This window comes from Carassius auratus, unplaced genomic scaffold, assembly GCF_003368295.1.
Source record: "Carassius auratus strain Wakin unplaced genomic scaffold, ASM336829v1 scaf_tig00037430, whole genome shotgun sequence".
In the NCBI taxonomy this organism is placed as follows: domain Eukaryota; kingdom Metazoa; phylum Chordata; class Actinopteri; order Cypriniformes; family Cyprinidae; genus Carassius; species Carassius auratus.
Genome location: NW_020526380.1, coordinates 39,898 through 54,434, shown reverse-complemented (window position 1 = coordinate 54,434; position 14,537 = coordinate 39,898). Strand labels below are relative to the sequence as shown.

The 14,537-nt window shown below is 43.9% G+C and overlaps 15 non-coding genes across 15 annotated transcripts; 11 read left to right on the top strand and 4 right to left on the bottom strand.

The window, feature by feature from the left end:
• Positions 1 to 1,065: 1,065 nt before the first annotated feature.
• Positions 1,066 to 1,137, top strand: trnae-uuc (transfer RNA glutamic acid (anticodon UUC)). The gene has a single exon. It is a non-coding gene; the product is annotated as a tRNA-Glu (tRNA).
• Positions 1,138 to 1,261: 124 nt separating this feature from the next.
• trnay-gua (transfer RNA tyrosine (anticodon GUA)) lies at positions 1,262 to 1,349 on the top strand. Its single transcript is given in 2 exon segments — positions 1,262 to 1,298; positions 1,314 to 1,349. It is a non-coding gene; the product is annotated as a tRNA-Tyr (tRNA).
• Positions 1,350 to 1,483: 134 nt separating this feature from the next.
• trnae-cuc (transfer RNA glutamic acid (anticodon CUC)) lies at positions 1,484 to 1,555 on the bottom strand. The gene has a single exon. It is a non-coding gene; the product is annotated as a tRNA-Glu (tRNA).
• A 139-nt stretch (positions 1,556 to 1,694) lies between these two features.
• trnar-acg (transfer RNA arginine (anticodon ACG)) lies at positions 1,695 to 1,767 on the top strand. The gene has a single exon. It is a non-coding gene; the product is annotated as a tRNA-Arg (tRNA).
• Positions 1,768 to 3,516: 1,749 nt separating this feature from the next.
• trnae-uuc (transfer RNA glutamic acid (anticodon UUC)) lies at positions 3,517 to 3,588 on the top strand. The gene has a single exon. It is a non-coding gene; the product is annotated as a tRNA-Glu (tRNA).
• A 124-nt stretch (positions 3,589 to 3,712) lies between these two features.
• trnay-gua (transfer RNA tyrosine (anticodon GUA)) lies at positions 3,713 to 3,800 on the top strand. The gene is given in 2 exon segments: positions 3,713 to 3,749; positions 3,765 to 3,800. It is a non-coding gene; the product is annotated as a tRNA-Tyr (tRNA).
• A 134-nt stretch (positions 3,801 to 3,934) lies between these two features.
• trnae-cuc (transfer RNA glutamic acid (anticodon CUC)) lies at positions 3,935 to 4,006 on the bottom strand. The gene has a single exon. It is a non-coding gene; the product is annotated as a tRNA-Glu (tRNA).
• Positions 4,007 to 4,145: 139 nt separating this feature from the next.
• Positions 4,146 to 4,218, top strand: trnar-acg (transfer RNA arginine (anticodon ACG)). The gene has a single exon. It is a non-coding gene; the product is annotated as a tRNA-Arg (tRNA).
• Positions 4,219 to 5,967: 1,749 nt separating this feature from the next.
• trnae-uuc (transfer RNA glutamic acid (anticodon UUC)) lies at positions 5,968 to 6,039 on the top strand. Its single transcript has one exon. It is a non-coding gene; the product is annotated as a tRNA-Glu (tRNA).
• Positions 6,040 to 6,163: 124 nt separating this feature from the next.
• On the top strand, positions 6,164 to 6,251 carry trnay-gua (transfer RNA tyrosine (anticodon GUA)). The gene is given in 2 exon segments: positions 6,164 to 6,200; positions 6,216 to 6,251. It is a non-coding gene; the product is annotated as a tRNA-Tyr (tRNA).
• Positions 6,252 to 6,385: 134 nt separating this feature from the next.
• Positions 6,386 to 6,457, bottom strand: trnae-cuc (transfer RNA glutamic acid (anticodon CUC)). Its single transcript has one exon. It is a non-coding gene; the product is annotated as a tRNA-Glu (tRNA).
• A 139-nt stretch (positions 6,458 to 6,596) lies between these two features.
• Positions 6,597 to 6,669, top strand: trnar-acg (transfer RNA arginine (anticodon ACG)). The gene has a single exon. It is a non-coding gene; the product is annotated as a tRNA-Arg (tRNA).
• Positions 6,670 to 8,418: 1,749 nt separating this feature from the next.
• Positions 8,419 to 8,490, top strand: trnae-uuc (transfer RNA glutamic acid (anticodon UUC)). The gene has a single exon. It is a non-coding gene; the product is annotated as a tRNA-Glu (tRNA).
• A 124-nt stretch (positions 8,491 to 8,614) lies between these two features.
• trnay-gua (transfer RNA tyrosine (anticodon GUA)) lies at positions 8,615 to 8,702 on the top strand. Its single transcript is given in 2 exon segments — positions 8,615 to 8,651; positions 8,667 to 8,702. It is a non-coding gene; the product is annotated as a tRNA-Tyr (tRNA).
• A 134-nt stretch (positions 8,703 to 8,836) lies between these two features.
• On the bottom strand, positions 8,837 to 8,908 carry trnae-cuc (transfer RNA glutamic acid (anticodon CUC)). The gene has a single exon. It is a non-coding gene; the product is annotated as a tRNA-Glu (tRNA).
• Between the last annotated feature and the right edge of the window lie 5,629 nt (positions 8,909 to 14,537).

Here is a 14,537-nt window from a genome sequence, read left to right as displayed (position 1 = left end):
TTCAGTAAACCGTCCCTTCGGATGATTCTTGTATTGCCAAATTATTATCACATTGTTACAGTCACAAACCAAAAGCAACAGGCCACTACAAAACCCTGCCCCCACACTGGCCACATTTATGGAAAGTGGCCCACAAGCTTGTGGCCAGTTAAAGCTGGCCAGTTCCCATACGGTCTAGCAGTTAGGATTCCTGGTTTTCTCCTATGCGGCCAGGGGTCGACTCCCGGTATGGGAAAGCTTGATCTTTTTGCTTCCCTCCTCAAAAAGCCAGCACATCTTCCTGCACCAGAAGTGACTTTTTGTACAGCAGTAGAGCTACAGAACCCTGATAGATTGAGGTTCCGATGTCTATGGGGAGTCGCGGACATGCTTCGGTATTGCCATTCATCACACAATCTCTCCGATAAGCTCGGTCGATTAACGTAGTATTAAAATGCAGGCTGGTGGGCCAGTAGATTCTAGAATTAACAATTTCATCACTACTCTGTAACCGCTTTACTACTTTGAAGGGTGCAATGCCATGTGGTTTTGGTGTAATGGGCTTGCCATTTTAAAGCCTTATCACTAATTGCCACCTGGACATTGAGAATAAGTTGTAAACTGAGTTAAACTGAAGGAGCAAATAATCAGCAACTTTGCTGATTAAAAATTTGTCTCACTTTCATTGTTAACCTCACAATGTCATTTTAGTACCTTGACAGAGTGACGATAGGCAGTTTTTCCCCTAGATAACGGTTGCCTTGTGTGTTTTCAAATGGATGACATGAGTATTTTCACCTGGACAAGAGCTTAATTACCAGTTTGAGGTATCAATTCAGCAATCACAGGAATCTGCCCAAATAAACTGAACCCCCGGGGTGAGTAAAAAAACAGATCCCCTGAATGCCTACAACACTATATAATTCAGAAAACCCTCCTTTTGGATAATTCTTGTTTTGCCAAATTATTATCACATTGTTACAGTCACAGACCTAAAGCAACAGGCTACTACAAGGTTCTGCACCCACTCTGACCACATGTATGGAAAGTGCGCCAGAAGCCCATGGCCAGTTTAAGGTGCCTGAATCCCATATGGTCTAGCGGTTAGGATTCCTGGTTTTCACCCAGGCGGCCCGGGTTCGACTCCCGGTATGAGAATGCATGCTCCTTTTTGCTTCCCTCCTCAAAAATCCAGCATATTTTCCTGCACCAGAAGTGACTTTTTGGCCAGCATTAGAGCTACAGAACCCTGATTTGTCGAGGTTCTGTCTAGCACTTTGCCCCTTCGATAGCTCAGCTGGTAGAGCGGAGGACTGTAGGTTGGAGTGTTGGCAATCCTTAGGTCGCTGGTTCGACTCCGGCTCGAAGGAGGTCTTTTTTTAAGTGCCCACCAAATTTTTTGGTTTGGAGCTGGCTTTCCACCATTTTTTGGTTTGGAGCTGGCTTTCTCACAGCTATCGGCAGAGCTTGAATTCGCAGTCCACAATTGGAAGGCAAAAGAGCTTTCCCTGACCGGGAATCGAACCCGGGCCGCGGCGGTGAGAGCGCCGAATCCTAACCACTAGACCACCAGGGAAGGGCTGGTGGGCTGGTGGGCTGGTGGGCTGGTGGGCTGTTCTGCTGACAACAAGGTGAGAATGAGGAGATATCAATGCTTGCCACCGTCACATCGAAAAGCAACAAGTCTTTGGCAATCGGGGGTTTTTACTATCGGTGGGCCAGTGGCGCAATGGATAACGCGTCTGACTACGGATCAGAAGATTCTAGGTTCGACTCCTGGCTGGCTCGCTCTGTGCGTGTTTTTCACCAGTTTATTTTGTTGTTGTTGTTTTTTTTCTCCAAAGTCCAGAAGAAAAGGCAAATCTCCAGGCATTCTTCTTTTTTTCCAAAAAAAGACATATTCTGCACACCCATTCCGATATCTAGGGGAGACACGGACATGCTTTGGTATTGCCATTCGTCTCACAAGCACTCCGATAAGCTCGACGATTAACAGGGAAATAAACTGCAGGCTGGCAGCCAGTTGATTTTCGAATGAACAATTTCATCGCTACTCTGTAACTGCTTCATTACATTGAAGGGTATAATGCCATGTGGTTTTGATGTCACAGGCTTGCCATTTTGAAGCCTTATCACTAATTGCCACCTGGACATTGAGAATAATTTGTAATCTGCATTAAACTAAACGAGCGAATAATCAGCAATTTTGCGGATTAAAAATTGGTCTCACTTTCATTATTAACCTCACAATATGTCAGTTTTGTACCTTGACAGACCGACGATAGGCAGTTTTTCCTCTAGATAACGGTTGCCATGTGTGTTTTCAGATGCATGACACAAGTATTTTCACCTGGACAAGACCTTAGTTGCCAGTTCGAGGTATAAATTCAGCAATCCCAGGATTCTGGCCAAAAAACTGAACCATGGGTGAGTCAACAAACATGTCCCTTGAATGCATGCAACACTATTTATTTCAGTAAACCGTCCCTTCGGATGATTCTTGTATTGCCAAATTATTATCACATTGTTACAGTCACAAACCAAAAGCAACAGGCCACTACAAAACCCTGCCCCCACACTGGCCACATTTATGGAAAGTGGCCCACAAGCTTGTGGCCAGTTAAAGCTGGCCAGTTCCCATACGGTCTAGCAGTTAGGATTCCTGGTTTTCTCCTATGCGGCCAGGGGTCGACTCCCGGTATGGGAAAGCTTGATCTTTTTGCTTCCCTCCTCAAAAAGCCAGCACATCTTCCTGCACCAGAAGTGACTTTTTGTACAGCAGTAGAGCTACAGAACCCTGATAGATTGAGGTTCCGATGTCTATGGGGAGTCGCGGACATGCTTCGGTATTGCCATTCATCACACAATCTCTCCGATAAGCTCGGTCGATTAACGTAGTATTAAAATGCAGGCTGGTGGGCCAGTAGATTCTAGAATTAACAATTTCATCACTACTCTGTAACCGCTTTACTACTTTGAAGGGTGCAATGCCATGTGGTTTTGGTGTAATGGGCTTGCCATTTTAAAGCCTTATCACTAATTGCCACCTGGACATTGAGAATAAGTTGTAAACTGAGTTAAACTGAAGGAGCAAATAATCAGCAACTTTGCTGATTAAAAATTTGTCTCACTTTCATTGTTAACCTCACAATGTCATTTTAGTACCTTGACAGAGTGACGATAGGCAGTTTTTCCCCTAGATAACGGTTGCCTTGTGTGTTTTCAAATGGATGACATGAGTATTTTCACCTGGACAAGAGCTTAATTACCAGTTTGAGGTATCAATTCAGCAATCACAGGAATCTGCCCAAATAAACTGAACCCCCGGGGTGAGTAAAAAAACAGATCCCCTGAATGCCTACAACACTATATAATTCAGAAAACCCTCCTTTTGGATAATTCTTGTTTTGCCAAATTATTATCACATTGTTACAGTCACAGACCTAAAGCAACAGGCTACTACAAGGTTCTGCACCCACTCTGACCACATGTATGGAAAGTGCGCCAGAAGCCCATGGCCAGTTTAAGGTGCCTGAATCCCATATGGTCTAGCGGTTAGGATTCCTGGTTTTCACCCAGGCGGCCCGGGTTCGACTCCCGGTATGAGAATGCATGCTCCTTTTTGCTTCCCTCCTCAAAAATCCAGCATATTTTCCTGCACCAGAAGTGACTTTTTGGCCAGCATTAGAGCTACAGAACCCTGATTTGTCGAGGTTCTGTCTAGCACTTTGCCCCTTCGATAGCTCAGCTGGTAGAGCGGAGGACTGTAGGTTGGAGTGTTGGCAATCCTTAGGTCGCTGGTTCGACTCCGGCTCGAAGGAGGTCTTTTTTTAAGTGCCCACCAAATTTTTTGGTTTGGAGCTGGCTTTCCACCATTTTTTGGTTTGGAGCTGGCTTTCTCACAGCTATCGGCAGAGCTTGAATTCGCAGTCCACAATTGGAAGGCAAAAGAGCTTTCCCTGACCGGGAATCGAACCCGGGCCGCGGCGGTGAGAGCGCCGAATCCTAACCACTAGACCACCAGGGAAGGGCTGGTGGGCTGGTGGGCTGGTGGGCTGGTGGGCTGTTCTGCTGACAACAAGGTGAGAATGAGGAGATATCAATGCTTGCCACCGTCACATCGAAAAGCAACAAGTCTTTGGCAATCGGGGGTTTTTACTATCGGTGGGCCAGTGGCGCAATGGATAACGCGTCTGACTACGGATCAGAAGATTCTAGGTTCGACTCCTGGCTGGCTCGCTCTGTGCGTGTTTTTCACCAGTTTATTTTGTTGTTGTTGTTTTTTTTCTCCAAAGTCCAGAAGAAAAGGCAAATCTCCAGGCATTCTTCTTTTTTTCCAAAAAAAGACATATTCTGCACACCCATTCCGATATCTAGGGGAGACACGGACATGCTTTGGTATTGCCATTCGTCTCACAAGCACTCCGATAAGCTCGACGATTAACAGGGAAATAAACTGCAGGCTGGCAGCCAGTTGATTTTCGAATGAACAATTTCATCGCTACTCTGTAACTGCTTCATTACATTGAAGGGTATAATGCCATGTGGTTTTGATGTCACAGGCTTGCCATTTTGAAGCCTTATCACTAATTGCCACCTGGACATTGAGAATAATTTGTAATCTGCATTAAACTAAACGAGCGAATAATCAGCAATTTTGCGGATTAAAAATTGGTCTCACTTTCATTATTAACCTCACAATATGTCAGTTTTGTACCTTGACAGACCGACGATAGGCAGTTTTTCCTCTAGATAACGGTTGCCATGTGTGTTTTCAGATGCATGACACAAGTATTTTCACCTGGACAAGACCTTAGTTGCCAGTTCGAGGTATAAATTCAGCAATCCCAGGATTCTGGCCAAAAAACTGAACCATGGGTGAGTCAACAAACATGTCCCTTGAATGCATGCAACACTATTTATTTCAGTAAACCGTCCCTTCGGATGATTCTTGTATTGCCAAATTATTATCACATTGTTACAGTCACAAACCAAAAGCAACAGGCCACTACAAAACCCTGCCCCCACACTGGCCACATTTATGGAAAGTGGCCCACAAGCTTGTGGCCAGTTAAAGCTGGCCAGTTCCCATACGGTCTAGCAGTTAGGATTCCTGGTTTTCTCCTATGCGGCCAGGGGTCGACTCCCGGTATGGGAAAGCTTGATCTTTTTGCTTCCCTCCTCAAAAAGCCAGCACATCTTCCTGCACCAGAAGTGACTTTTTGTACAGCAGTAGAGCTACAGAACCCTGATAGATTGAGGTTCCGATGTCTATGGGGAGTCGCGGACATGCTTCGGTATTGCCATTCATCACACAATCTCTCCGATAAGCTCGGTCGATTAACGTAGTATTAAAATGCAGGCTGGTGGGCCAGTAGATTCTAGAATTAACAATTTCATCACTACTCTGTAACCGCTTTACTACTTTGAAGGGTGCAATGCCATGTGGTTTTGGTGTAATGGGCTTGCCATTTTAAAGCCTTATCACTAATTGCCACCTGGACATTGAGAATAAGTTGTAAACTGAGTTAAACTGAAGGAGCAAATAATCAGCAACTTTGCTGATTAAAAATTTGTCTCACTTTCATTGTTAACCTCACAATGTCATTTTAGTACCTTGACAGAGTGACGATAGGCAGTTTTTCCCCTAGATAACGGTTGCCTTGTGTGTTTTCAAATGGATGACATGAGTATTTTCACCTGGACAAGAGCTTAATTACCAGTTTGAGGTATCAATTCAGCAATCACAGGAATCTGCCCAAATAAACTGAACCCCCGGGGTGAGTAAAAAAACAGATCCCCTGAATGCCTACAACACTATATAATTCAGAAAACCCTCCTTTTGGATAATTCTTGTTTTGCCAAATTATTATCACATTGTTACAGTCACAGACCTAAAGCAACAGGCTACTACAAGGTTCTGCACCCACTCTGACCACATGTATGGAAAGTGCGCCAGAAGCCCATGGCCAGTTTAAGGTGCCTGAATCCCATATGGTCTAGCGGTTAGGATTCCTGGTTTTCACCCAGGCGGCCCGGGTTCGACTCCCGGTATGAGAATGCATGCTCCTTTTTGCTTCCCTCCTCAAAAATCCAGCATATTTTCCTGCACCAGAAGTGACTTTTTGGCCAGCATTAGAGCTACAGAACCCTGATTTGTCGAGGTTCTGTCTAGCACTTTGCCCCTTCGATAGCTCAGCTGGTAGAGCGGAGGACTGTAGGTTGGAGTGTTGGCAATCCTTAGGTCGCTGGTTCGACTCCGGCTCGAAGGAGGTCTTTTTTTAAGTGCCCACCAAATTTTTTGGTTTGGAGCTGGCTTTCCACCATTTTTTGGTTTGGAGCTGGCTTTCTCACAGCTATCGGCAGAGCTTGAATTCGCAGTCCACAATTGGAAGGCAAAAGAGCTTTCCCTGACCGGGAATCGAACCCGGGCCGCGGCGGTGAGAGCGCCGAATCCTAACCACTAGACCACCAGGGAAGGGCTGGTGGGCTGGTGGGCTGGTGGGCTGGTGGGCTGTTCTGCTGACAACAAGGTGAGAATGAGGAGATATCAATGCTTGCCACCGTCACATCGAAAAGCAACAAGTCTTTGGCAATCGGGGGTTTTTACTATCGGTGGGCCAGTGGCGCAATGGATAACGCGTCTGACTACGGATCAGAAGATTCTAGGTTCGACTCCTGGCTGGCTCGCTCTGTGCGTGTTTTTCACCAGTTTATTTTGTTGTTGTTGTTTTTTTTCTCCAAAGTCCAGAAGAAAAGGCAAATCTCCAGGCATTCTTCTTTTTTTCCAAAAAAAGACATATTCTGCACACCCATTCCGATATCTAGGGGAGACACGGACATGCTTTGGTATTGCCATTCGTCTCACAAGCACTCCGATAAGCTCGACGATTAACAGGGAAATAAACTGCAGGCTGGCAGCCAGTTGATTTTCGAATGAACAATTTCATCGCTACTCTGTAACTGCTTCATTACATTGAAGGGTATAATGCCATGTGGTTTTGATGTCACAGGCTTGCCATTTTGAAGCCTTATCACTAATTGCCACCTGGACATTGAGAATAATTTGTAATCTGCATTAAACTAAACGAGCGAATAATCAGCAATTTTGCGGATTAAAAATTGGTCTCACTTTCATTATTAACCTCACAATATGTCAGTTTTGTACCTTGACAGACCGACGATAGGCAGTTTTTCCTCTAGATAACGGTTGCCATGTGTGTTTTCAGATGCATGACACAAGTATTTTCACCTGGACAAGACCTTAGTTGCCAGTTCGAGGTATAAATTCAGCAATCCCAGGATTCTGGCCAAAAAACTGAACCATGGGTGAGTCAACAAACATGTCCCTTGAATGCATGCAACACTATTTATTTCAGTAAACCGTCCCTTCGGATGATTCTTGTATTGCCAAATTATTATCACATTGTTACAGTCACAAACCAAAAGCAACAGGCCACTACAAAACCCTGCCCCCACACTGGCCACATTTATGGAAAGTGGCCCACAAGCTTGTGGCCAGTTAAAGCTGGCCAGTTCCCATACGGTCTAGCAGTTAGGATTCCTGGTTTTCTCCTATGCGGCCAGGGGTCGACTCCCGGTATGGGAAAGCTTGATCTTTTTGCTTCCCTCCTCAAAAAGCCAGCACATCTTCCTGCACCAGAAGTGACTTTTTGTACAGCAGTAGAGCTACAGAACCCTGATAGATTGAGGTTCCGATGTCTATGGGGAGTCGCGGACATGCTTCGGTATTGCCATTCATCACACAATCTCTCCGATAAGCTCGGTCGATTAACGTAGTATTAAAATGCAGGCTGGTGGGCCAGTAGATTCTAGAATTAACAATTTCATCACTACTCTGTAACCGCTTTACTACTTTGAAGGGTGCAATGCCATGTGGTTTTGGTGTAATGGGCTTGCCATTTTAAAGCCTTATCACTAATTGCCACCTGGACATTGAGAATAAGTTGTAAACTGAGTTAAACTGAAGGAGCAAATAATCAGCAACTTTGCTGATTAAAAATTTGTCTCACTTTCATTGTTAACCTCACAATGTCATTTTAGTACCTTGACAGAGTGACGATAGGCAGTTTTTCCCCTAGATAACGGTTGCCTTGTGTGTTTTCAAATGGATGACATGAGTATTTTCACCTGGACAAGAGCTTAATTACCAGTTTGAGGTATCAATTCAGCAATCACAGGAATCTGCCCAAATAAACTGAACCCCCGGGGTGAGTAAAAAAACAGATCCCCTGAATGCCTACAACACTATATAATTCAGAAAACCCTCCTTTTGGATAATTCTTGTTTTGCCAAATTATTATCACATTGTTACAGTCACAGACCTAAAGCAACAGGCTACTACAAGGTTCTGCACCCACTCTGACCACATGTATGGAAAGTGCGCCAGAAGCCCATGGCCAGTTTAAGGTGCCTGAATCCCATATGGTCTAGCGGTTAGGATTCCTGGTTTTCACCCAGGCGGCCCGGGTTCGACTCCCGGTATGAGAATGCATGCTCCTTTTTGCTTCCCTCCTCAAAAATCCAGCATATTTTCCTGCACCAGAAGTGACTTTTTGGCCAGCATTAGAGCTACAGAACCCTGATTTGTCGAGGTTCTGTCTAGCACTTTGCCCCTTCGATAGCTCAGCTGGTAGAGCGGAGGACTGTAGGTTGGAGTGTTGGCAATCCTTAGGTCGCTGGTTCGACTCCGGCTCGAAGGAGGTCTTTTTTTAAGTGCCCACCAAATTTTTTGGTTTGGAGCTGGCTTTCCACCATTTTTTGGTTTGGAGCTGGCTTTCTCACAGCTATCGGCAGAGCTTGAATTCGCAGTCCACAATTGGAAGGCAAAAGAGCTTTCCCTGACCGGGAATCGAACCCGGGCCGCGGCGGTGAGAGCGCCGAATCCTAACCACTAGACCACCAGGGAAGGGCTGGTGGGCTGGTGGGCTGGTGGGCTGTTCTGCTGACAACAAGGTGAGAATGAGGAGATATCAATGCTTGCCACCGTCACATCGAAAAGCAACAAGTCTTTGGCAATCGGGGGCTTTTACTATCGGTGGGCCAGTGGCGCTCCATGTCACCTGTAGGTCGTGGTTATTCTTTGTTATGACAGCCAATCACGATCCCGGCTGCAACCACGAAACTTATGTTTTAACCAATCAGCGCTCGTATGGCAACCGCGAATTAGCCAATCAGCGCTCGTATCGTAACCGCGAATTTGCCAATCAGCGCTCGTATCGCAACCGTGATTCCCCCCAGTAACAACAAGCAATTAGCCAATCAGCGCTCGTATCGCAACCGTCATTCCGCCCAGTAACAACAAGAAATTGGCCAATCAGCGCTCGTTCCTTATCCGCGATTCTTCATAGTAACAACAAGTTATCAACAACAATTGATAACGTCAAGAACCCTCGGAGACTTGCGGATCACGGCTGAAGAAGAAGATAACAGTCATCGATTAATTTCTTACCAACATTTGCAATGTAAGTGAATCTTTTATCAATAAAAAAGTAACACAATACTGGTGGACAAATATGCATTAATTCATACTTAACGAATGCACAGATAATCACGAGTTAATGAAAACTAATGAAGGACTAACTTAAACCATTAATTAATGATTACTACATCAGCAACTAATAAACATTCTATATGTTTCATAGATTAATTAATACATACAATTTTATTATTTAAATTTACTTTAATGTATTAGTTCCGTAATAACATTATATTAACTAATGACGTAAATGTATATTTTAATTAATTACTACAGTGGCCAAAGCTACTTCAACTTCCAGTTGTCAGCTTTAATTAATCATTAGCTAATGATTTTCAAAGGAATCATGTTATGACTTTACATGTTGAGGTAAAAAATTATTAACCAATTGTTAATATGTTATTGTGGTTATGGATTTTTTTTAAATTAGTCGTACCTCAACAAGTAAAGTTAAAGTAATAACATAATGATATCTTTACAAATTATTAGCTAATGATTCATTAATGATATAATTTGACACTATTAGTTAATATAATATGTTATTAAGGAATGAATAAATTATGACACTTAACTAATAACAACAATTTATTGATTACTTTATCTATGAATCATATAAAATGTTCATTTGTTGCCAATGCAGTAATCATTAATAAATGGTTTGGTCCTTAATGAGTTATATATTAAATCATGATTATCTGTGCATAAATTAAGTATGAATTAATGCATTTAATTGTATTTATTTAATGCATACTAGTGCCAGCATATTGTAACATGAGTTGTGTTTTTATGTTAACATAAAAATAAAGTGTCAAATATATAAAGTTGTTTTGAATGAATAACCTGTAGTTCAGACAAGCTTATAATTCAGCTGATCAATGTAAAATATTATTAAAAAAAAAAAAGTATTTCATATTTGGTAGATTAGTCGACCAAGCAGAATATAAAGTATATTAAGTTACAGTTTTACCAGCTGCAACATTAAAATGATTCTTACACATTAATTCATTACTTGTTATAATGCAATAATATAGTATACATTATGCTTCTACTTTTAGTACTTTAAGTATATTTTGATTCTAGAATTTTGTATGTATGATCTTTATTTGTAATAGAGCAGAAAAATTTGTGAAAATTTTGTCTTTAAAAAGGAGATCACATAGAATAGACTGAACTTTCCCTTCCCTTTCTCAGGTGGGACAAAAGTTCTATTTGAATGTATAATAATTATCTGAAAAATTATCTCTTACTCTGGGATAATTCTGATATGTTAGCCAACATTTTTAGCCTGTAGGAAAATATATACACAAACAAAGCATAATATAAAATCAACATTACAAGGTGATCATAAGTAAATACAGTTCACTTTTTTAATTTAGATGGAACCTCGCTTCAGGAGACGGGCTGATGGCAGCCTGAATCTGACGGATACAGTGGAAGCGTCAAAGGTGAAGGAAGCCAACAAAGGAAAGCCGTACACAAGACCCCTGCCCCCGGAGAAAGTGCTAGACAAAGCCAGGAAAAGTTTAAGTGAGCACCACGGAGATCTGTCTAACAGAAAGCACCTGTTGGGTTTCTTTGAAATCCAATTTGGTGTATTTCGTGGGCAAACATTTAGGTGGGTGGCTGAAAATGCCCTGGGGTATGCTGCTTACCTGGTGGCAGCTATGAAGAGGGACCCCACAGGAGGCAGCAAAGACTCCCAAGAACATGCCCACAACAAGGGGAGTTTCAGGGAGTATATTGAGCTCTTTCCTTCTGGCAGAGTTGCCATTGCCATGAAGGAAGAGCAATATGCTGGAAAAGCTCCCCAGCATGCTGCTGACTCCCAGCACTCTGCCCCTACAGAGTTCACCACCCCCACGCAGCACGCTACCACCACCCATACTTCTACTGCCTCTCTCCGCTCCCTCTTGGTAAGAAAGCTGCCTAACCAAAAAAACTTGAACAAGGCTGTAGAAAGACTGGTTTCCCCCCTCAAAGTCGCACCTTGTAAGCAAACATTTATTTGTATAACACTTTTTTGGTTTGTTTAGTATTTATTGCTGTTCAGTAGTCATGTTTATCTGTTTGTCCTGTGTTTTTTTGTAGCTTTGGCCCAGGCACGTGCACGGCCCTCAGCCACCCTCACCTGTCCAGCTGTGTCCCTTGAGACAGCCACAGGGCCCTCAGCCACCCTCACCTGTCCATCTGTGTCCCTTGAGACAGCCACAGGGCCCTCAGCCACCCTCACCTGTCAAGCTGTGTCCCTTGAGACAGCCACAGGGCCCTCAGCCACCCTCACCTGTCAAGCTGTGTCCCTTGAGACAGCCACAGGGCCCTCAGCCACCCTCACCTGTCCAGCTGTGTCCACTGAGATAGATGACAGCACACTGCTGGCAGAGGCAGCTAAGTTTGAGGCATCATATGTGGCATGTACGTTTATACTTATTTAAAGTATTCAATGTTTCCTTTCCAGGGATAATAAAGTAAAGTGAAGCAATGTGAATTTGTTTATTTATGTGTTTATTTTCTGTTTTTCTATTTTATTTTATTTTTTCAGCAAGACGAGTTTGTCTTCCGGCTGGATGGACACACACCCTGCCTGAAGTGGACCAGAGGTGGATCTCCAAGGCCCTGTTCAGGTGGACAGCACAGGGGCATCCCGAGCTGGTATTTAGTAGGGTGAACAAACTTTGGTGGTATCCTCCACCCGTGCCACTGAAGACCAGCAATTCTCCTTCCTTGGAGAATTACTTTGGCCATCGCCTGCTGCTCTGGATGCCACGAAAACTGTGGCAAGTGAAGCTGACTTGTCCGCATCCAGACTGTCAAAAAGAACTTCTGACCTCAGCTGGCTTGCATCAAAAGATCAGGCAGGTGGTTGCCATGGGTGAGATGTACTTTGTTGCATCTGAGTACCTGGCCTGCCGAAGATGTAAGAGGAAGGTCATCAGCTGGAGCCATGATCTCGTTTCCCAGCTCGACATTGGCCACAGGGTGCTGTTCCCTTGCATTCTTACTTCAAAACTTGCATGTGACTTCGAGGTAGTAACTTTGATGCGTCAGCGCGGGCTGGGAAACAGCAGCAGCCAGATCCAGCGCAAACTACAGGAGCGTCATGTTGATGTCTGGTTGCAAAAGACAGTCCAGTATCTGACAGATTGCAAGGGGGTTGCCAGTGCTGTCACGACGAGCCTGATCCTGCCTGTGACATTTGAACCTGTTCCTTCAATGCCTTCTATACCCAAGCACCGATGGCTGATGCAGGTGTACGCCCAGGATGTCCTGCAAAGGCTGGATGAGGTCAAGGCCACTATAACATCACAATATGGTCGAATCTTAAAAATGGATTCTACCAAAAAAGTGGCCAGAAAACTAGCAGGACGCAGCTATGGCACTGCTACTTGGGCTACTAATGTTGGCAATGAGCATGGACAGGTGATCATGTCCGTGCTCACAGCGAGCGAAGGTTTTGGTCTGGGGCCAATGATAGAAGGCCTTATCAAGCGATACAGAGTGGCTGGGGTGGCTCCTCCCGAAGTGCTGTATGTCGACCGAGACTGCTGTGGCAACACTCTTTTGAGGAGGATGTTTGAAGAGTGGGAGCAAATGACCATCCGGTTAGATGTCTGGCACTTCATGAGAAGGTTTGCTGTGGGCTGCACCACCGACTCACACCAGTTATATGCCACTTTTATGAGTGGCCTCAGCCATTGTATTTTCATGTGGGACCAGGTCGACCTGACTGCCCTGAAGACAGCGAAGCATGCAGAGCTAGAAGCTGATGGGAAACCATCATTCGAAGCTGATGTGCTACGCTGTATCAGTCGTAGCGAGCTAGCGCTGCATTGCAGGAGAACCACTCGCGGGACCAAAGAGACCCTGGCATTGATTGAGAGCCATGTTCAGGCCTTTGATGGAGATGCTGGTCGTGACACTCTGGGAGTCCCACTAATAAACTCAGCCCGCATGAGAGAAATTTTAAAGTCCCAGCGGAAGCATGTGGCCTGCATCCAGGATCCTGTCGGTGTGCAGCTCTACATGCAGACGGGTACTGTACTGAAGGGAGGGCACCGCCTGCCAACATACCGCTGTGCCAGAGGTTCCACTTCACTTGAGTCATTTCACCTGCACCTTAACAGATTCATCCCAGGTAATAAATTATTTAATTGAATTATTAAATTAAGATATGATTTATACTGAAATAATTATGAGAATTGCAAGAACAGCTATTTGTGTATTTATAGAAAAAATTTTGTGCTGTGAATTTATTATTATTATTTTTTTTTCATTTATAGGCACGCTGGCAAGTGACACCTTCTTTCAGGCATATCTTTTGGATGGGCTTGCAAGGTGGAATGAGGACCGGGCAGTGGCAGCAACAACTAATCAGCAGCAACCACATTCCTACAACCATCTACTGCGTCATGCGGTCAACACTCTTGCAGAGGAGCTCATGGGCATGAAAATCATTCCTTATGTTGGGCCAAGAAAGTACACTGGTATATAACTATTTTTTTTTTTTAGTGATACTTTAATTTAAGTATAAACCATTGAACCACTAAGTTATAATATAATATTGTGGTATGTTATCTAATTGTCAATGTTTTTCAATTTTAAAGGTGAGCTTATTGGAGTGGAATATCTTTACCAGCAAACTGGTAAAGTTCTGCAGGACTACAAGTTGGCCATTGAAGAGTCAGAGACTACTGAGGTTGGTATAGAGGTGGATGAAGGTTATGCTGAACTTGAGGAGTTTCAGGACATCACTGTCCCCACCTTTGACACTGAACGGACACCTGCTGCCTCTACACAAGCATCAGTGTCTGCAGCGTCTGCAGCATCATCTCCAACTCCTCCAGCAACCAGCCCCACGTCATCACTGTTTGTGGTCCCTCCATCACCAGTGTCATCTCCTGTCAGCAGCTCACTGCAAACTCAATCAGATCTAGCACTCTTTCCTGGAGCACATAGCTGTGAGTTTTACCATAAAGTATTCATAAAGATTTCGGTATTTGTTATCACACTAACTATAAATTTGTATTTATCACATTGAAAGGCATAAATACAAATTTAAAAT